This window comes from Wyeomyia smithii, chromosome 3 (assembly GCF_029784165.1).
Source record: "Wyeomyia smithii strain HCP4-BCI-WySm-NY-G18 chromosome 3, ASM2978416v1, whole genome shotgun sequence".
Lineage (NCBI taxonomy): Eukaryota > Metazoa > Arthropoda > Insecta > Diptera > Culicidae > Wyeomyia > Wyeomyia smithii.
In genome coordinates, this window is record NC_073696.1 from 259,042,625 (window position 1) to 259,064,346 (window position 21,722).

Genomic DNA, 21,722 nt, shown 5'->3' on the forward strand with positions numbered 1-21,722 from the left:
CATTGCGCTTGAAGGTGTGATGAAACGTGCGGCCTTTAACATGCGGAGCACGATCTTCAATAAATCCAGCCAGTTCATCTGCTTCGCTGACGACGTGGACCTCATCGGAAGGACGTTCCAGGCGGTTGCTGACCAGTACGTATTGTAGCTGGAAGTCGTGCCTACTACGGACTCCACAAGACGTTGAGTTCTGGTAAACTTCGCCCCCGTACCAAGTGCACCATGTACACGACGCTTGTGAGCCCAGTAGTCCTCTACGGGCACGAGACATGGACATGCTCGAGGAGGACTTGCAAGCACTGGCCGTTTTCGAACGACGTGTGCTTAGGACTATCTTCGGCGGAGTATGTGAGTATGGCGTATGGAGGCGAAGGATGAACCACGAGCTGACGCAACTCTACGGCGAACTCAGTATCCAGAAAATCGCGAAAGATGGAAGGGTACACATGTTGTAAGAATGCCGCACAACAATCCCGCAAAAATGGTGTTCGTCTCGAGTCCGGCCGGTCCAGGACTTAGAGGTGCACAACAAGCTAGGTGATTAGACCAAGTGGAGCAAAATCGAGGACGTTGGCATAACATTTGACATTTGGCTAGACAATCAAAGCTTTCGTTTTCATCATTGAAATTGTCGATATTGATCAAAATCCAGGAGTTTAAGGCCTGCTTTCATCGACTGATTAAAATCGGCCCCACTGTTTAAGCCGTTCCCTACCCTACGACGCGTGGAAGACAGCGTAACGGCTGGTTCGATGCCGAGTACCAGAGAGCGACAGATAGGAAGAGCCGTGTCAAGAGCCGCATGCTCACTGCGGCTACGCGTCAGAACCAAGAGGTACAGGGGGGCAAGAGCTGCTGAAAATAGAATTCACCGTCGGAAGAAGCACGAGTACGAGGAGCAGGTGCTCGCCAGCGCAGAGGACAGCTTTGCTTAAAACGACGTGCGGAGCTTTTATAGAACAGTCAACAGAGTCAGAAGCAGGAATTTCCCTCTGCCGGTCATGTGTAATGTCAAGGAAGGCAACCTGCTTACTACCTTATAAACCGACGGTTGCAGCTAGGTGGAAGGAGCATTTTCCGGTGCTATTGAACGGTGAGTAGCCGGATGAGCAGAGCAGGAACAGGATGACGATTATGAGTGACGAACAAGCTGTGGAGCCACCAACACAGGAGGAGGCGAAAAAGGCGATTAGTGAGCTGAAAAACGGCAATGCCGCTGGGAAGGATGGTATCCCGGCCGAACTTCTAAAAGCGGCAAGCAAGCGGCTATACTATGCGATCCACCAGATAATACAAAGGATCTGGGCGGATGAACAAATGCCGCACGACTGGTTGGAAGGCATTATATGCCCCATCTATAAGAAGGGTTATCGATTGGATTGTTGCAGCCATCGGGGCATTACGTTGCTCAACTCCGCATATAAATTGCTCTCCCGTATCCTGTTCTTCAGATTGAGACCGTTAATGGAATCCTTTGTTGGCGAATAGACCGTTAACGGAATCTAGGTTTTCGACAGGGGCGTTCCACGACGGATCAAATCTTCACCCTGCGACAGATTCTCGATAAGTTCCGGGAGTATAACCAGCAGACGCAACATTTGTTGATGGATTTCAAGGCGGCATACGACTCAGTGGAAAGAAACGAGCTGTGGCAGATCATACTGAAACACGGTTTCCAGACGAAACTAATTAGGCTGAGTCGTATGACGCTGGAGGGATCGAAATCATACGTGCGGATAGCTGGTGAGACATCAGCCGTGTTCGTAACGCTGGATGGACTGAAGCAGGGGGATGCGCTCTCTAACTTACTATTCAACATCGCCCTCGAAGGTGCAGTACGCAGAGCAAACGTGAAAAGAAACGGTACGATCATCACGAAATCTCACATGCTTCTTGGTTTTGCGCTGAGGTGGAGATAGATGGGTAACGATTTGAATTGGTTGACGTATTCGTTTATCTTGGTACGCTTGGGACATGTGACAACGATATGAGCAACGAGTGAAGTGAAACGACAAGTTGCAGCTACGAACAGGGCTTTCTACGGACTACGTAGCCAGCCAAGGTCCCGTAGTTTGCAAACTCGCACAAAACTAGCGCTGTACAGGACGCTGATACTCCCGATGGCCCTTTACTAACATTAAGCATGGACGTTGAAGGAAGCTGATCGACGAGTGCTCGGAGTTTTTGAGCGTAAAGCTCTGCGATCGATACTTGGCGGTAAACTGGAAGATGGAGTGTGGTGCAGACGCATGAATCACGAGTTGTACCAGGTATACAAACAAAAATTCTGATATAGTGTAGGTAATACAGCGGGGCAGGCTTCAGTGGGCTGGACATGTGGCCAGAATGCCTGACGAGAGAGCCGCCAAAACTGTCTTCAGTAGAGAACCAGGAAGAGACCATCGACTCCGTGGTAGGCCTCGCACGCGGTGGATGTGCACAGTGGAAGAAGATGCACGAGGAGACTGGAGAACGGCTGCCCAAGACAGAAGAAGCTGAACATCTCTAATTCGTGATGTGTAATGTCCACGGTCCATGCAAAATTTTTAGAATTTATATGGGCAGTTGTCCATGGGGGGGAGGGGTGGGGGGGTCAAAATCATTGAAAATCTGTCCACGTGGAATGTGGATGGCCCGTAAGTTTTCTCTAGCACTTCAGGACGTGAATTACATCGTTTAGGTACAGCGGAAAAAGAAATAGTCTAAGATGACTATCTTGTGGAACGTCAGATTTCACGTTGAACGGAAGCAAATCTCATTCACCTGCGAGCCTTTTCACATATGAAAAGGCTCGAAAAGCTTTAACGAAGCGATAATTGGAAACAGCAAACTTGCATCCTTTTTATGAACCTGGAAAGCAAAAAAATTCTATAACTGCTTGTGAAAAACAAGCCAACAGTACTGTTACGTAACTGCCTCAACTTATAACCGTTCGTCCGTCCTTCCCGTACGTAGGGATGGATTATTTCGGACCGGTGCTAGTCAAGGTAGGGCGCAGCCATATAAAACGCTGGAACGCGCTATTCACCTGTCTGACAGTCCGGACCAGGGATACCAGATGTGCAGGTTTGTCTGCGAAACGCAGATTTTTATTGATTTGCAGATTTTCATATTTTCTGCAGATTTTTGTCAGAGTCTCCTTATATTTGCGCAAACTTTTCCAAAGTGTGTGCAAATTTTTGCAGGCTTTTGCCCGGTTCTTACATTTTTCAAAAACATCTGGCATCTCTAGAAGAGTGCTGGTGAACTCCGACGACACGTGTCTGCGCACCGCCATATCGCATGAGTCCGTAGACAAACTATATAGCGCCTCCATGTGTACTGTCCGGACCACAGTACACATGGAGGCGCTATATAGTTATCGTCGGAGTTCACCAGCACTCTTCCACTCCTATAATGTCACCTGTTTCCAAGGGGCAAACAGGAAGCTTCAGAAGGAGATCGCAGCATTGAATGATGTCAGTGCGTCTTGAACTGTCCTACAGATCAGACGTTTTTTCGGTTGCTTGTGGACTGGTCTTTGACTGCCTATAGCTTCAAAGTTTGTGTTTTGTCAGTGTGTCTTTTAAAGACTACCTGAAAGTTATTTCCCATCAGTCTTTCTCAAGACTACCTACTTTTGAATTTAACATTTGTTTTAACTTTTTTCGTATCACCTGAAATGGCTGGACGGAAAAAGAAACCTCGCATCGCTGCGGGGAGGAAAAGAGAAGCATCTCTTTCTGACACTTCGAGTGTCTGTAGTGACAATCCTTTTGATATTTTGCCTGAGCAAGAAGCTGGTGAAATGGAAGTTAATAATAATGAAACTATACAAAATGTCAATTCTTTAAAAAAGGAAAAAGTTCCACCTATTGTGGTAACTGTTTCTTCTGAATTTAATATTTTCAAAAAGGAACTTTCAACGTTTGTTTCTGACGTTAAAGTTACTTATCAAATTGGTCGTAGAGGCGAATGCCGCTTATTAGCCGACTCTATAAAGGGTCGTAATCGTCTTATTCAGTATTTGACTGAAAAGATGTATAAATTTTTTACATATGACACGAAGAGCGCCAAGCCGTTCAAGGTTGTCTTGAAAGGTCTCACCAACGATCAAACCGTTGATGAGATCAAACTTACTTTAACAGAATTACTTGGCATAGCCCCTACCCAAGTAATTCTAATGAAACAAAAATCACGAGGCGAAAACAGTCAGAGAACTGGAATTTCCCTTGTTAATTATTTAATTCATTTTAACCGCAATGAGGTTAACAACTTAAAATTTTTTGAAAAAGCACATGCTTTGTATAATGTGGGTGTAAAGTGGGAAATTTATAGGAAGTATGGCGGAGGTGAAAAGCATATCACCCAATGCCGTACTTGCCAACGTTATGGCCATGGTTCCAAATTCTGTAACATGGACCAAAAATGTCTTAATTGTGGAGACTCTTCTCACAAGAAGGACACATGTCCTGTGAAAGAGAGTAAAAATTTTCGCTGTGCGAATTGTAACGGCAACCATATGTCAAATTTTTATCAATGCCCAGTCCGTTTAGCAATTGTTAAGGCAAGGCAAGGTAAACAAAATTCAATTTCTCAATTAAAACCAACTTCAAAACAAAATTCTCCAAGCGTCTCCATAGTCTACCTACTCCTTTGCATACCCGTTAAACTTATGCACAGGTTACAGGTAGTTCGAACATTATACCGCCTAGTGTTGGTAGTTCGAAAATGACCGTTAATATGGGTAAGCAAAACACGCTAGAAAATAATTGTACACCTATCACTCCAGATAATATTGCTACCGAAAATATTTTTTCTAATGTCAACTGCCTGGGGCCTATTACGGCAGGTAAACTTTCTTTTTTGCAACAGGCAATGTTCGATCTTATGAACGCCATGTTGCAGGCAAAATTAATGTTTGAAGCCATTCAAATAGGCACAAATTTTACTATTAAAATTGTTTCTAATTTAAAATTTAGCAATGATTTTAAATAAAACAATTAAAATATTAAATTGGAATGCTCGCTCATTGAAGGCCAATGAGAATGAGCTTTTTAATTTTTTAACGGTAAATAATGTGCATATTGCAATTATTACTGAAACATTTTTGAAACCTAACATAAAATTAAAATATTATCCCAATTACGTGGTTCATAGATATGATAGGATTCAGGGTTCCGGCGGTGGAGTTGCAATTGTTATTCATCGCCGAATCGAACATCGTGCTCTTCCCCATCTTGAGACGAAAGTTATTGAAACTTTGGGAATTGAAGTTCAAACTGAACTTGGGATTTTATTTATTGCCGCAGCATATTTACCATTTCAATGCACACGCGAGCTCAAAAATTATTTTAAAGGTGATTTACAAAAACTCACCAGAAATCGTTCGAAATTTTTCATAATCGGCGATTTTAACGCTAAACATCGTTCATGGAATAATTCTCAAAGTAATTCCAATGGCAAAATTTTTTTCAATGATTGTTCTTCAGGATACTATTCTATTTTGTCTCCGAATAGTCCTACATGCTTTTCTTCTGTAAGAAACCCTTCAACAATTGATTTGGTGCTAACAGATTAAAGTCATGTATGTAGTGATTTGATCACACATGCTGACTTTGATTCTGACCATCTTCCAATAACTTTTTCTCTATCACATAAATCAGTTTTAAACCCTATGAGCTCTGTTTTTAATTATAACAAGGATAATTGGGAAAGATACAAAACTCATATTGAGAGAAATTTCAATAATGAGCTTGATTTGCAAAACGAAGTGAATATTGATTCCGCTTTGGAAGCATTAAATGTGCAATTGTTGATGCCAGGAATTATTCTGTTCCAAAGGCTCAAGTGAAATTTGATTCATCAATAATTGACGAAAATCTTAAACTTCTAATTCGTTTGAAAAATGTCCGCAGACGTCAATATCAACGTTCTCGTGACCCTGTTTTTAAAAATATTTATAAAGATTTACAGAAAGAGATTAAGCATAGATTTACTCTTCTGAGAAATCAAAATTTTGAGACTAAAGTTGAAAAATTGAAACCATATTCAAAACCTTTTTGGAAGCTGTCGAAGATTCTTAAGAAACCTTCAAAGCCTCTTCCAGTTTTAAAAGATGGTGAACGTTTTCTTGTATCCAATGAACAAAAGGCTCAAAGACTTGCTCAGCAGTTTGAGAGTGTTCATAATTCAAATTTGAATTTTGTGAGTCCAATTGAAAATGAAGTCACACGTCAATTTGATTTAATTTCTTCCCAGAATTTTTCACCTGCAGAAATAATTGAAACTAACTTGAATGAGATTAAATCAATTATTAAAAATTTCAAAAATATGAAAGCACCTGGTGACGATGGAATCTTTAATATACTAATCAAACATTCCCCTGAGAGCACAATGGAATTTTTAGTGAAAATTTTCAATTGCTGCTTCAAAATTGCATATTTTCCCAAATTATGGAAAAATGCAAAAATTACTCCCATTTTAAAACCGGATAAGAACCCAGCTGAAGTTTCAAGTTATCGACCAATCAGTTTGCTTTCTTCAATAAGTAAACTGTTTGAGAGAATTATTCTTAACAGAATGATGTCACACATCAACGAAAATTCAATTTTTGCAAATGAACAGTTTGGATTTCGCCATGGGCATTCCACAACTCATCAATTGCTCAGAGTTACTAATATGATACGAGCTAACAAATCTGAAGGTTATTCCACTGGAGCTGCTCTTTTAGACATAGAAAAAGCATTCGACAGTGTTTGGCATAAAGGTTTGATTGCGAAATTGCAAACTTTTAATTTTCCAATTTTCCTAATCAAAATTTTAAAAAATTATCTTACTGATCGAACTCTGCAGGTTGTCTATCAGAATTCAAAATCTGATAGATTTCCTGTCAGAGCAGGTGTACCTCAAGGTTCAGTCTTGGGCCCAGTCCTGTACAACATATTCACTTCAGATCTTCCTGATTTGCCTCCAGGATGCACAAAGTCATTGTTCTGCGATGACACAAGCATTTCCGCAAAAGGAAAAAGTCTTCGTGTCATATGCAGTCGATTGCAGAAAAGTTTAGATATTTTTTCTTCCTACTTGCAAAAGTGGAAAATCTCTCCCAATGCTTCTAAAACTCAAATGATAATTTTTCCGCATAAGCCTAGGGCTTCTTTCCTCAAGCCAAACAATAATCACGTTGTCAAGATGAATGGGGTTATTTTAAGTTGGTCCGACAAGGTTAAGTACTTGGGACTAATTTATGATAAAAAACTTTTTTTTCAAAGAGCACATTGAGAGTATACAAGCCAAAAGCTTCAAATATACGAAATGTTTATATCCTCTCATTAACAGGAATTCTAAACTTTGTTTAAAGAACAAACTTTTGATTTACAAACAAATTTTTAGACCAGCAATGCTTTATGCTGTACCGATCTGGTCAAGTTGCTGTTCAACAAGGAAGAAAACGCTCCAAAGGATTCAGAATAAAATTCTGAAAATGATTTTGAAGCGTCCTCCTTGGTCTGGTACACTCGAATTACATAGACTTACTGGTGTTGAACCATTAGAAGCTATGTCAAATAAAATTATTAACAATTTTCGACAAAAATCGTTGCAATCCTCAATTGCTACGATAAGCTCTCTTTATAGCCAATAAGTTAGCAATTAAGTTAGTTGTAAGTTTACTTCCCCTTTCCTGACAAGTAGGTTTAAATCCCTACGAATGATAAGTCCTAATTGCGAAAGCAAGCAATAACAATTAAAATTACAAATTTCTAACAGTGTTGAGAAGTCACCATTTGTGATTGGACACATACTCATTATTTACTAATATTTATCATAAATACTTAAGCTACTAACAAATCCCCCCTTAAAAAAAATTAAAAAAAAAAGCATTGAATGATGTCATGGCAACCATCTTCACGAATGTAAGAGCTTCTTGGAAATTTAACCCTTCCGCAGCTCCACATATGGGCTGAGTTTGGGAGCGCCTTATCAAATCTGTGAAAGTAGCCGTTGGTTCAGCGCTGGATACTCGGCGAGAGCCGGATGATGAGACCCGAAACTGAAGCGTTGGTCAACTCCAGACCGTGGACGTGTGGAAAGGGCCGTGGAGTGAAACGACGGCGAGATGGTAGAGTCCGCCAGGTGGGGGTATGTGACGACCAAGCCCATATCGTTACGGCGGCGTCGTCGATAAACGTCGACGTGGTGCTGATCATGTCGTTTTGATCGGCCGACGGACGAAACGAAGTGTCAAAAAACCGCTAATAATTGAAAGCCATCATTCGTTTTATCATGAGAATAAAAGAGACTATTTTGCGGCACAAATTGCGAACTGAAACTGGTTTTAAAATTTTAGGTTATACTCATACAAAAATAATGTGGGAAACGATACCTGTTTGCAAAGGTTCTTACACTTAAATTGTTAGTAAAATTAACACTAGCCATAAACAATTAATTAAAATATAGCAAAATGTTTTCTAGATGTTGATAAGAATTGTTTCAGTCAGTATCGATAAAATTTTACCCATTTCAGTCACACTGTTCTGCAACTCCGTTGCATTTGTCACATCACATATCGCTTGGGCCGGGGAGTTGTTGGCGTGCGACACTACTTTGTATACCGGCTTACCACACATTCATCAAGTTGAGCAAAGATCATCTGTTCTTCTGCTTGCATGGCTTGGATTTTTCGCTCTCGCTGTGACCGTTCGTGACGTGAAAGATACCAGCGCGCGGTGTGCTGCAACGATCGATAGGCGCCTTGTTCTTATCTGCTGCTGCTGCGGTTGCTGCTCGATCTATGGGGCTAGAGGAGCAACTCTCACGGAATTATCTATCGCGTCTCTCTGTTTGCATGCCGGCCGACACCGGGGCAACAGGCTCTCTCCCTCTTCGACATGCGAGTATGTATATACCGGCAAAAGTGATAATAGGAAAAATTGGTCGCGTGTTGTGCAGAATATGCGTGTTTCTCCACCGGGTGGGTGAACGGATTGGGGAGCTTGCGCCCTGCATGCATGGCACTTGCGAGCGCGCTTTTAAGAAGCGTCGAGAGTGCGAGAGAGCACTCATAGACTTGTGCGCCGTTCATGTCATCGGCGGCGGCTGGCGTTTTGATGAAGAGCTCTCTGGTTGGTTTTAAAAGGAGCAATCTAATTACACCTGGTCTTATAGGACTTTGACAAATTGTAGTAACGGCGATGATAAACAACAGTAGATGAAATTTAAGTTTGGTTAAGTCAAAAAAGAATAAAAAGTGTCCTGCTTTCGTGTTCCATTTTTTGTTATTGTAAAAAAAACCGCGCGCGTCAACCTTGAATCACTGACGACGACGACGGCGGCGGCGTATGAGAAAATATCGCCGGCGCACAAGTCTTACCCTACACAGTGATGATGGTTTCGCCTCATGGTTAACCCGGCACGCAACCAGAAGGATCAGTTTCAAATCGTTCGTTGACGGCGGCGGTGGCAGCTCCTTTTTCAGCGATTTGGCCGAAGAAGGAAGGCAAAGGCTCTCGAGAAGCACTTTGAAACTGTTTGAACCAATATTTAATAAGTAAGACGACGAGGGCGACGACGTCTCGTGCCAAGTGCAAAGCGCTAACACGCGTTCGGGTGCGTTTCGCGAATTTTGCTACGTGTAGACTTTATAGAGAAGAGTAGAAGAAGGCGAAAATAAAAATAATAAAAAATAACGAAAACGTTCAATTGTTTGCAGTTAAGAACTTGTTGCCTTTGGTTGAAAATAAAAAAAATCGGGTCGCCGGTGCTTGCTGCAAGAGTTCGCGAGCCTGATTCGTGCTTAAGCGTCTCAGGGGTCGATCGAGTTCTCGAGCGTGAAAATTGCGGATACAAGTAGATCATTCTGGCCAAACTGGAAGTACTCCCGTGCCTCTCGAGTTTCATTCAATGAATTTGGCTTCATTCAGCAATTCCCTCATCACGAATTCTGTACAATCGGCGTTGCTTAGAACTTCGAAGAATTGCTGTGGCAAGCGGAGCTTTGGGTTTCAGCCTTGATCGCGTATGTTAGCAGGGCCAAAGCGAGGAATTCCAGCAGCAGCAACAACCGCACAGTGTAGTGACGGGGTGCATCCGGACAGCGCACACAGATTCTCATAGGAGGATTGACAGTAGCGAGGCAATTCACTTTTGGCCGGCGCATGGGAACCTCTTCGGTGCCATATGTGTTGGTGCGGTCAGTCGAGGCGAGCGTGTACGATTGAAAAACGTGATGAATATTCATGGAAATTGATTTCGGGTGTCTTTCCAACCTGTTTTTTTGGTTTAATTTTTTGTTTCGCTTTCGTACTTTATCTATCGAGTTTGTTTCGTTTCACGTTTCTTCGCCGGTTGTGATAGTGTAAGCTTTGCGCGCGCTCGATAGGAGAGTAAAAAAAAAGAGGCATTCTTCGTATAGATTATGCTTATGAGCACTCGGTTCAGTAATCACGGACGGCGAGATCCGAGAAGCGGTTCTGCAAACGAACAGAGCGTAGTGAGCGATAAATCGGAAAAGAAATGCAAGGTGGTGATTTGTTGGGTGACATTTTCCCATCTTTTTTATTTTGCTGACAAAAGAAGAGTGAAAGAAAATAAGCACGAATAAATTTGCACTAGTTGTGAAGTGTCGTTCGGGGGTTAGAGAAGAAAATAAACGAAGAAAGTACACACAGTTTGATGCTTTTGTTCTATTTGGAAGCCAATTCCGCGTAATTTAAGTAGTAGAAAAAGTTGGCGCGCTTAGTGACAGCAAAAGAAGACCACTTTGATGAAAAGAGCCGTTTTGTTCGAAGCAAATTAGAAGCGAATTGTCAGATAAATCAAAAAAAGCAACAACATTTGCGTGTTGACGGAAGAAGTAAGCGGCAGAACGTGCTTTGATTGCTTTTTTTTTCAAATCGTAAGGTAAGTGTGGCGCCTAAGTGTTATTTTTTTATTCGCTCTTTCTAAAGGAGAAAAGTTTTTCCTGCTGCTGAGAGATTACTTTGTTTGACCAAACGTCAAGTTGCTCGTTTGTTTCGGGAGATTCTTTGTTCGGAGCTCTAGAGAAGGATGAACAAGCATAGCGGGAAGAATATTAATTTATGCTGCACTGTTTGCTGTTGGGATTGATATGCTAATATCAATAATTCTCAACGGAATGGAACTAGCGTGATAGCTTTGGAAAGAACATTTTTATAGTTTTATAGACTGTGCTAGATTGTTTAGTTGTTCAATTTTGATTGCAGGCTAGAAGATTCGGCGGTTTACAACGTTTAACGGTTAGGCTGATAATTGGGTGTCTACTAAATTAGTTTTCTTTGTTTTATTTTTATTGCCAGAAAACCATGAGTATAAAAAATTAAGAGTTTCTCATTAAGTTTTTACCATTTTATTAATGTGTAGATTATAAATAAGTTTCATGTCATTTCATAATATATGAGCATAAGTATTCAATAAATGATATTTCGGTTGGGAGAGACTGTTAGCATTCGTACGATAGTAGCGCTCTAGCTCTACAATTGTTCTTTACGCTAATAGAAATTTTATTTCTGAAAAAAAAAAACTGATGATAGAGTTTAAATTTTGTTTGACGTTTTTTTCTAAGTACACGATTTCTTTTGTTCTAACATTTTTATTAAAATTTCTCGAAGTTATTAGAAAGTGAACTCTCAAGCTAATTGGAATGCATTGCTGTTTTTCGAGAACTTATATACATTTTTATCTAAAAAATCAAAGTACTTGATAACTAATCTGTTGAACAAAAATCAGTTTGCCTATCAATCGGGAAAATCTCTGAATCTGAACCGGAAATTGTATTGATGTAAAAGAAATTTTGCTGGCAAATTTGATAGACATAAGAGACACTTTTGATAATGCACCTCACAATTTTATGGCGGAGACAATGTTGAAACTTGATTTTGATATATGTATCGTTACATGGTTAAGTGAAATACTTTCGAAACTTGAAATTTCTGCTAAGTTTGCTTACTCATGTACATATATCAATAAGAGCTGTTAAAGGTTGCCCACAGGGAGGAGTCCTATCTCCGCTTCTCTGGTCATTAGTTGTATTATCGAAACTAGAACCATTCGCCAGACCATTTGGAGTTTGAGAGGGCCACAAACTTGTTCAGGATCTGTAGTATTTTACACTGATGGTTCAAAACTCAATAATCTAGTGGAAGCCGGAGTAACAAGTCCCGGACCAGTCTCTATACGTGGGTGGCCAACCGTTTTTCAGGATGAAATTCAAGCGATTATAGAATGTACAACTGCTTGCTTAGAGAGGAGGTAGAAGCATGCAAATACACTAAAGTCGCTTTTTACGCGGGGGATACGTGCCGCGTAAAAAGAAACCGCGTAAAAAAACGCGTAAATTCCGGACCGCGTAAAAAAAAACGGCGTAAATTCCGGAATCCGCGTAGAAAACCGCGTAAATTCCGGAATCCGCGTAAAAAAGCCGCGTAAAAAAAACCCGCGTAAAAAGCGACCTCAGTGTATTTGTATCTTCTCTGACAGTCAAGCAGCAGCATTCAGCTGTTTCAACAATTGTCTGAAGAAAATACTGTAAACTTTTACTGGGTCCCGGAACATTGAGGAATAGAAGGTAATGAAAAAGCTGATGAACTAGCCTGACTACGATTTTCTAAACATCTAACTAATCTAAAAGGCTGAAAATGATATTTGTCTTTTCCGAAGTAAAAAAATCGAGTCTTTAGCACATTCATTATGTATCTGTCCAGCACTTTAACATAAGAGTAATGTTTTTCGATAAGGGACTTTTACAGCCCTTTGAAATTTGGATATCTCGTCTCGACATGGAGTGTAGTTTATACGGTACAATAATGCCTAATTGGGCCCTTACCTGAATCAAGGCTGAGAGTTATTTTTCAAAGTAATTCTTCACTCCGATTAGGTGATAAAAATCGGGAAATGCTACAATAGATCTAATATATGGTCGCGGTAGCAAAACTCAACAAAAATAGTAGGAGGTCGGAATCCAAGACACGACCGCAGAACGTAGGACTACGGTATTTTTCTATATTTCGTTGCTTCGGAGAAATCGTCTTTTGGCGGTCCTTTGCACGTTTCTGGGAATTGCACTTATACTTCATATTCATATGACGAGATATTGCGAGGATTGAGATGTTCGCACAAATTCTCAATATATTCGACATTCGTTTATTCACTAAACGAAACTGCTATCACTGTAAAACTGTAATACAAAAATTTGGCATCCGTATGTCACCGGCAGAGATGCCAGATGTTTTTGAAAAATGTCTGCAATTGCTCGAAAACCGGGAAAATCTGCTTGAAATCTGAAAAAAAATCTATCCGTGATTCGAAAAAATTTCGCCCACGCATGCAAAAGTCTGCAAAAATCTGCACACATTTCGAGAAAATCTGCGAAAATAAGATGAGAGTTTGGTAAAAATCTGTAGAAACTATTAAAAGTCTGCAAATATTTGCGAATCAATAAAAATCTGCACAAGGACTTTAAAAATCTGCGTTTTGCAGACAAATCTGCACATCTGGTTTCCCTGGTCACCGGTACGGTCTTGGAATGAGAATGATGGGTTGAAATGTTCGAATGGTACCTTTTATATCAAGGTTTCGTCAGTTAGTTGAAAAGAGGGTGAAGCGTAGAAGAATAGAGAATGACAAGGAAAGTAAAAAAAAACAACGACAACCACAAATCGTCAGATCGGTTGTATCCGGTATGTCGGCTGTTCTTGGGAAGAGAGGTAGTGATCGGTATGACTTAGACAATCAATGTTATTTACCAATTTTTCAATAGTTATATCTATGTATGTAACTAACCTGTATAAGTGTAATGTGAAATGTATTATTAAGAATGTAATGTAGAATTGAGTAAGGGGCTGTTCATTAATTACGTAAGCATATTTTTCCAATTTTTCAATCTCCCCTCCCCCCCCTTGTAAGACATCGTAAGATTTTTTAACACCCCCCCTCCCCCCTAGTAACATTTTACTATTAATTACTTTAAATCTCTTTTAAATCTATATTTTTCAAATCTATATATATATATATATATATATATATATATATATATATATATATATATATATATATATATATATATATATATATATAATATATATATATATATATATATATATATATATATATATATATATATATATATATATATATATATATATACTATATATAGATTTTTATTATAGTTTTATCATCTTGAAGCAAGCACAATACTTCGTTTCCTCTTCTGTCCTTAATTCGAAGTAATCGTCCTTCCGTAATTTTCTTTGTATAAATTTCACCGTCCACACTTTCAATTCACCCCCCTCCCTCCAAAACCTCGATAACCTGATTATAAATGACTGAAATATAAACGCTCAAACCTTGACCACTTTCTCCATGGTTGAATTTCTTGATTTTCGAATTTAGGTACTTAACTTCCAGAAAGACGTAGTTCTACGTCTTAAAAATATTATGCATAAGCAAGATTTTACTTTCAGGCGATTAAAAATAAACCATTAGTAAGCTTTTGGCATATTGATTTCTTTCAACTTCTATGCCATAACCGTACGCTCGCACCTTACCGTTAACTTCACTCATCAAGTGTTGTACAATTTCTGGCTGCAGCCTTTTCTGTACGGAAACCCATTTTATCTTTATGTCCTTCTCAGACTCGACCTACATGGAATGTTTTGTAGAACCTGCTTCTTAATAGGGTTAGTTCCGGTGAGACTCCATTATTTGAATAGTTGCACGAAGCTCCGAGGACCCGGTCAGAAGATCGTAGGGCCCTCGTGTTGCTTTAACAGAGGAAGAAGACGCTTTTTACTAACTCTTTGAGGTAGATCTTGCCGTTCACAGTCCCGGTCCTTTTGCCTCGTGAGCAGATCGCTCGCCAAATCAAGTATTTCCTGGCAAACGTTGAAAGTTTCTGCTTTGTCCCGGTCCTTGGTTCTCTGAACGCCATTAAATACAATGGTTCTCAATCTTTTTGGCTTTTCGTCACTTTTTGCTAAACACAAAGAGCTCACGGCCTCCTTTGCGAGGTTCATTTAAGTATAACATCTACTACAAGCAGAAAATGAAGTCGCTTTGGTGCAAATTGGAAAACAGATGAAGCGTATTATTCGATGGAGGCCGATGCGTGTTGAGGGCAATATCTTCAATTACAGCCTTATAAATATGTACGCACCGACTACCAAAACCCGATGACGGGAAGAAGCAGTTCTATGATTACTTGGGGAAGACTTAAAGTGGACATGACATCAAGATTGTCACCGGAGATGCAAATGCACAGGTGGTAAAGAAAACTTTAACGGTAGGAGCTCCCACAGAAAAATTGGCTAAATGGCTGGTAAAAGAATTTAAAGCTATGCCCAAAAAATTTCCAAGTCGATCAGTTAACCCGTAAAGACCCGGGACGGAACTTTTTTTTAGAAAATGGTCGTTCTCAGCGATGCTGCGGCCGATTTGAGTAAACTCGGAATATTATTCAAAGGGAATAGTTGCTCTAAGTTTTAGTAAGGGTGCCACCCCTCTGAACCCCTCCCAGTTTATGTGAGACCCAAATATGTCTGTGCCTTTTTTTATTTTTTCCTACTGATTGAACAAACGCATGGATTTATCATACGTATCAAATGTCCTTTGCATCAAATCATGTCGTGTAGATGAAATACGATTAACAAAAGTAAATTTTGAAGTTACCAAATTATTTCAGTGCAAAATCACATAACTACGTATTTTCACAGAAAGTCAAAAAAGATGTTCTACTGAGGGAGATTGTGGCTGTGTCCTTCAAGTTTTCTACTCTACATTTTTAGAATTAGGTCTTCTAAGTCCAAATATGTTAAAAGATTCATTCTAGCATATACAGGTTTTGAGAAAAACAAGTTTGAATTCACTAAAGTACGAATTTTCATGGAAATTAGATTTTCTCAGTCCCTCACAGTAGGTTTCTATTTTGTTTTTCCATTTTTCAACTTTGCATTTTTAGAAAAAGGTCTCCTGAATTCAAATATGGCGAAAGATTTATCCTAGCATGAACAGATTTTGAGAAAAACAAGTTTGAATTCACTAAAGTACGAATTTTCATGAAAATTCGATTTTCTCAGTCTCTCACAGTAGGTTTCTATTTTGTTTTTCCATTTTTCAACTTTGCATTTCTAGAAAAAGGTCTCCTGAATTCAAATATGATGAAAGATTTATTCTAGCATGAACAGATTTTGAGAAAAACAAGTTTGAACTTCTAAACCAACCCGAGATTCCGTATGGTTTATAAATATACGAATTCTGCTCTATGCTATAAACCAAAACTTTGATACCGAGTTGCTGGTATCTAGTTAGATACAGATATAATTACTTGTCTAAGACGTACATACTTTGATAATTTTAACCATGTTTCACTCAAAATCTGTTCATGCTAGAATAAATCTTTCGCCATATTTGAATTCAGGAGACCTTTTTCTAAAAATGTAAAGTTGAAAAATGGAAAAACAAAATAGAAACCTACTGTGAGAGACTGAGAAAATCGAATTTCCATGAAAATTCGTACTTTAGTGAATTCAAACTTGATTTTCTCAAAATCTGTTCATGCTAGGATAAATCTTTCGCCATATTTGAATTCAGGAGACCTTTTTCTAAAAATGCAAAGTTGAAAAATGGAAAAACAAAATAGAAACCTACTGTGAGGGACTGAGAAAATCGAATTTCCATGAAAATTCGTACTTTAGTGAATTCAAACTTGATTTTCTCAAAATCTGTTCATGCTAGGATAAATCTTTCGCCATATTTGAATTCAGGAGACCTTTTTCTAAAAATGCAAAGTTGAAAAATGGAAAAACAAAATAGAAACCTACTGTGAGGGACTGAGAAAATCGAATTTCCATGAAAATTCGTACTTTAGTGAATTCAAACTTGTTTTTCTCAAAATCTGTATATGCTAGAATGAATCTTTTAACATATTTGGACTTAGAAGACCTAATTCTAAAAATGTAGAGTAGAAAACTTGAAGGACACAGCCACAATCTCCCTCAGTAGAACATCTTTTTTGACTTTCTGTGAAAATACGTAGTTATGTGATTTTGCACTGAAATAATTTGGTAACTTCAAAATTTACTTTTGTTAATCGTATTTCATCTACTCGACATGATTTGATGCAAAGGACATTTGATACGTATGATAAATCCATGCGTTTGTTCAATCAGTAGGAAAAAATAAAAAAAGGCACAGACATATTTGGGTCTCACATAAACTGGGAGGGGTTCAAAGGGGTGGCACCCTTACTTAAACCTCAGAGCAACTATTCCCTTTGAATAATATTCCGAGTTTACTCAAATCGGCCGCAGCATCGCTGAGAACGACCATTTTCTAAAAAAAAGTTCCGTTCCGGGTCTTTACGGGTTAAGAGCACCAGAGTTTTGTTGAAAATTTAAGATCCTCGGGTAACATCCAATCTGATCTGATCTGATCTGATAATGGTTTTATTTGACGTAACGGCCTTAATCCCTAGCGCTCCAGTGAATGGAACCTTAAACCTTTTAGAGGACTGGCTTCTTTCCAAATATTCTGATAATACTTGGAAAAAGAAAGTTGACAGTTTGTTGAAGCTTTCACGCATTTGCATGAAAGAAAACTACTTCACATTTCGTGGTAAATTTTACAAACAAACTAAAGGGGCACCGATGGGGAATCCTCTTTTTCCTTTTCTATGTGAGCTCTTCATGGCAAATATAGAAAGTACATTAGAGAAGAGGAACAATTTACCGATTCGATGGTAGAGGTATGTGGATGATATTTTTTGTATTTTGGAAGGGGTGGATCTTGAAAATTTTTTCATATCCCTTAATAATACCCATAGAAATATAAACTTCACAATTGAAACAGAACTCAACAACAGACTCTCTTTCTTGGATGGCCTGCTCTCAAATCAACCATCGATCAGAGGGCAGTGCTTTGCAGACGTTACATTGAGGTCACTCAGAGGATCAAACGTTGATTCGGATCACTATCAACGTATTGAAATCAATAACAACGAGGAATATATGGTTCGCTGGATATATGACAAAAATACAGAAACTAAATTGACAAACACGACTAAAATGACAAGGGTGACTAAAACGATAAAAATGACAGGAATAAAAAAAATAGCAAAACAATATCAAAGAAGACAAAAGATCACAGACTCTAATAAGACAAAAATACAGAAATTAAAATGAAACTGAAATGACAAATATGACTAATATGACAAAAGTAACTAAAACGATAAAAATAAAAATTACAACATAAAAGGAGAAATTAAAATAAAAGTGGCAAGCATGATTAAAATAACAAAAATGATAAAAAATACCTAAAGCGTTGAAAATGACAAGGATAACAAAATTACAAAAAACGTCCAAAACGACAAAAACACGATCACAAGAATGGGGAAACCTGGCTAATCACATAAATGATAGAAAATGACGATATTAACATGAATAGAAAGATTTGAAAATACCATAAAATTACGAAAATGTCATGAAAAAAAAATAAGAAAGTTACTATGACAAAACCGATATGGAATGTGACATGAAAATGACAAGTACTGATAAAACTCACTATGAAAATATTTTCCACGTGTCATAAAAATATCTGAAAATAAGATAAAATCACATGAAAATGATAAAAAAATAACAAAAGTGACTCAAATTCAAATTTTTCATGGAAGTAATAAATATATAAAAAAATGTCAATATACCACACTATAATGAGAAAATAGTATATAAATTATTAAAAACGATATGATTATATAATAAGTCCCATAAAAATAGTTTCGAAATAATTTACGGGCCTTGTTCGATTTTGGCAACACGTCCAAATTTAAATTTTTAATGATGCTTATCGGACTAAAGAGAAAATTCAATAGCCAATTATATAACCAAATGGAACAGTGTTGTCCTATGCCTACAAGACTGAAGCGAAAATTCAATCCAACGTTTGGATGGTTGCTGGTGGCAACACGTCCAAAGTTTTTATGTTGCAAAATTGAACCGGGCCAAAGACGAAACGTGCCAAAATCAAATGAGGTCTGTACATTTTTTATATTTATTTTTTTACAAAAAAATTAAAAAATGACAAGTATAAATATCTCGAAAATGGCCATAATAGCAGATAATAAAAATAATTTCAAAACGATACTTCACTAAACTATCAACTATCAACGACACAAAAAAATAAAGAAAATGAGATGAAATGACATGAAAAAATTGTTGTTATTGCAATAACACACAAAGAACTCAACCTAACAAAAGCAACAATTATATTATACATTCATCAGGTGATGCTTGCATCATCCCTTGACCTATAACCATAGTTCATTGCGGTTTCATGTTTGCAAACGGGGCCACGGTAATGAATTTCCCCATTAAGCTTTCCTTTCTCGCACGAAAAAAAGAATAATCCTTTAAAGATCGATGGCCAACCGCAGCGCCGCCGCCGTCGTTGTTACATCAAAGCACACGGCAACACTTGGATCGACTTCAAGGAAACAACCAAGCAACAACAAAAAAAAAAAACTGGAATCGGAAAACAATTGTGTTGTTCGATAATATTTATGTCATGATTGATTCTTGCACTGTTGCAATTCTCTTCGTTCGCTTTGTTTTGTAGTGCTGCCAAAATCGGGCAATAAAAATGAAAGATGGAAAGATCACATGGCACCGAGTTTTCGATTGTTCCAACCGAAACTAGTGTCCTCGTTCGGTTGTCTTTTTCGAGCAAGAAAAATGGGCGGACGAACGAAGGAGTGACTCGGGCAAAATGGGCATCCTTTTTGGTGAGAAGATCACAACAATCGCCAAGGTTTCGAAACTCACCGGTGTAATTAATATTCACTTCTCGCATCGGATGGAGCCGCCGGGTCGCTAGTCCGGGAAATGGAATCAGCCGTCTGCATCTTGTCTCCCCGTACTGCAAAAGGCCATTTGCGACCCTCCTAAAAGTATGACTCGAACCATAAATTTCAATCAGACAGCAGCGAATCAGACTGGTAAAGGACGTTTTTTCGCATTGTCACCTTTCGCTGTGAAACGCAACCGGGCTAAAGAAGTGCAGCAAAAAAAAAAAAAAAAAGAAATCCACACCTCAGAAACAATGCGGAGGCAGACAATGTTCGCATCCGAATGTGATACATGTTCGACATCGTGTAATAACATGTCGGATTAGCGGGCATATAAAAAGTGGTATTAAAATCGCATTATTATGTCACATGTTTTTCTTCTATTTTCATTTGGTGTTATTATCCTTTGTTATCGTGGGTACAAGTAATAAAGCAGATAGGAGCATGTTGACTTTATCACTCAACAATGGAAAGAGCGAGACTACAAAGGACTGACTCAAATTTCCCTGTTCGTTATCCATTGACCCTAAGAAAGCCTCTGTTTAGCAGCAACCAGAAGAACATGATCTGCCACAACGACGACGCGTCACTAAAAGAACAAGGATCGACGATGAAGACGACGACGACGACGACGAGGACAACGTCGACGACTGAATAAATATGTATATTTATTTGCATGAATGAAAGACGTCGCAAACAAATAAAACGTCAACCCGTTCTGTTACGCTCCTTCGATACGTCTTCGATCATCGCGTTTGACGGCGCAACAGCACACACCACTTGTGCTGCTACTCTCTTAGGGCTTTTACATGTGTGTTTTACTTCAACGGACTAAACAGAAGAAAAAATATTATATTTGTAAACGGCTGTTAGCCGTCCACAGTGCTGCAGCTTCTGAGCTCTGCAAACGTCTGCGGGAACAAAAGGGAAGTGTTCTTGTTGTTTGTCCAGCAATAATCTACTTTTGTCGTTGTTCGGTTATAAAAAATAGAAAATAATGTTGATTAAAATGTTTCAATCTGATTTCAACTGAAATTTCAATATCGCTAGTTAAATTTAAGACTGCTAGTTAAAGTTGAAATATGAATGTAGCGATATCAGAAAAACCAGAAAAGGCATAATCGAAATTCTTGTACAAATTACGTTTGATGATTACCGAACGGTTCCCAATTCATCATTTTGATTGACTTTTACTGACGGCCCACTAAAATCCGAATCATCTCATACGGATTTGTGCACCGCACAGCTGGAAATCAATCGAATGACTCAGCACTTGATATTAGGATCAATTTTTGATTTGCTTACAATATTAAAAACGCTCAATGATCTTACAAAAGATAAACATTGCGAAATGTGTAAGTTGCTTTTCCAGTATTTTGGCCACCAATCATATATAACATTTTTTTCAATGGCGCAAGATTTTGGAGTTTGAGCTATTGTGAATATCTCTTGCCATAGAATAAAACTTGTAGCTATGAACCAGCTTTAAAATTTCTTCATATGAGGCGTTCTCAAATTTTGCTCTAAGGAAATTCCTGATCCGGAACAATCAATGAAGTAGGTGCGACAGTTGAAAATACTAAAAGCTGGATTGAAAATTGTTTCAATCAGCTTCCTAACTGAAGCTCATACAAGAGTTTTCATTTAAACAATACAGCTCCTAATAATCCTTAATAGGGTAAGGAACGGCTTAAGCAGTAGCGCCTATTTTAATCAGTCGCAGAAATCAGGCCTCAAACTCCTGCTTTTTGATCACTATCGACAATTTCAATGGTAGAAACGAAAACTTTGATTGTCTAGCTGCCTTACGAAAATAAGAAATACCGTTAATCACAAAGAAATCTGTGAACAAACATCATTTGAAACAAATCGACCTATATTGCAGCCATGC

The 21,722-nt window shown here is 38.6% G+C and overlaps 1 protein-coding gene across 4 annotated transcripts in view; it reads left to right on the top strand.

Annotated features, from left to right (window-relative positions):
• Nucleotides 1-9,416: 9,416 nt before the first annotated feature.
• Nucleotides 9,417-21,722, top strand: part of LOC129727642 (A disintegrin and metalloproteinase with thrombospondin motifs 20) — a 477,347-nt gene continuing 465,041 nt past the window's right edge. For all 4 annotated transcript variants that reach the window (XM_055685645.1, XM_055685647.1, XM_055685648.1 and 1 more), the window contains exon 1: nucleotides 9,417-10,881. The gene's annotated coding sequence lies outside the window, so the exon portion shown is untranslated. The remainder of the gene's footprint in view (nucleotides 10,882-21,722) is intronic.